This window comes from Limulus polyphemus, unplaced genomic scaffold, assembly GCF_000517525.1.
Source record: "Limulus polyphemus unplaced genomic scaffold, Limulus_polyphemus-2.1.2 Scaffold8237, whole genome shotgun sequence".
In the NCBI taxonomy this organism is placed as follows: Eukaryota; Metazoa; Arthropoda; class Merostomata; order Xiphosura; family Limulidae; genus Limulus; species Limulus polyphemus.
Window position 1 is genome coordinate 25,583 of NW_013673847.1, and position 1,589 is coordinate 27,171.

A 1,589-nucleotide genomic window follows, 5' to 3' on the forward strand; every position below is an offset into this window, starting at 1 on the left:
CAGTTAGCTTCTCATCTAACAACTACCGAAAACATCCACACTTACCTGACGTCTCACCCAACACTATAATTTACTGTCGAACTCAATGAATCAGCTAGCTTCTCATCTAACAACTACCGAAAACATCCAAACTTACCTGACGTCTCACCCAACACTATAATTTGCTGTCGAACTCAATGAATCAGTTAGCTTCTCATCTAACAACTACCGAAAACATCCACACTTACCTGACGTCTCACCCAACACTATAATTTGCTGCTTAATTATTTATAAAGCAGAGGTGCCGTGAAGCCAAAGAAATCTTAATAAATGAATGGCTTTTGAATTACACGTGCGCATGTAGGCTGAATTTCAAGCATTCAATGTTTTTACAGTAAATAACCAGTCACTTTAAGATTACACAACCAGCCAGCATGTCTGGATCGTAGAAATATCGTTAATATATTATCTATAATACCATACTTACCTTGTTTGTGTACTGTTATGTTTTTAATTCTTTATTTTAAGATTCAGTAATTTTAATGTTTTCCAGTTCATCATTTTAAACATGCAAGGCAGTTTGTTCCAGTTTATATTCAAAATTCTAATTTTCAAAAGTACCGTTATTAAAAAAATGAGATCTTCGACGACAAAGACGTTTGTGTTTTTTAGCACAAAGGTACACAATAGACTTTTTACGCTTTGTCCGTCGCAGGGAATCGAGCCCTGAATTTTAGTATTGTAACTTGCCACTGACCTACCGACGGACGATTGCAATGAAACAAAATTATGCAATTGTTAGAATTTACGGAAAGAGTTTCGGTGCTTGTTTATTCGTCTGTATTTAGTTTCATGTAAACAGTATAACACAAATGGTAAACAATATAACACAAAATTATCTTGTTTTAGTTAATGTTAATATGTTGTTGTAAACAATATAACACAAAATTATCTAGCTTAAGTTACTTTTATTAAATTGCTGTAACAAAGTTTATATTGTTTAGATTTTAGTTACTGTTACGAAGTCGTTGTAAACAATATAACACAAAGTTATCTTGTTTTAGTTACTTTATTTAATTGCTGTAAACAATATAACACAAAATCATCTGATTTTACTTACTTTTATTAAATTCTTGTAACATAGTTAACATTGTTTAGATTTTAGTTACTGTTACTAAAAAGCTGCAACATATTAACGTCAATTAAAACAAGATAATTTTCTGTTATATTGTTTACAACAACATATTAACGTTAACTAAAACAAGATAATTTTGTGTTATATTGTTTACAACATCATATTAACGTCAATTAAAACAAGATAATTATGTGTTATATTGTTTACAACAACATATTAACGTTAACTAAAACAAGATAATTTTGTGTTATATTGTTTACAACAACATATTAACGTTAACTAAAACAAGATAATTTTGTGTTACATTGTTTACAACAACACAATTAACGTTAACTAAAACAAGATAATTTTGTGTTATATTGTTTACAACAACATATTAACGTCAATTAAAACAAGATAATTTTGTGTTATATTGTTTGCAACAACATATTAACGTTAACTAAAACAATATAATTTTGTGTTATATTGTTTACAA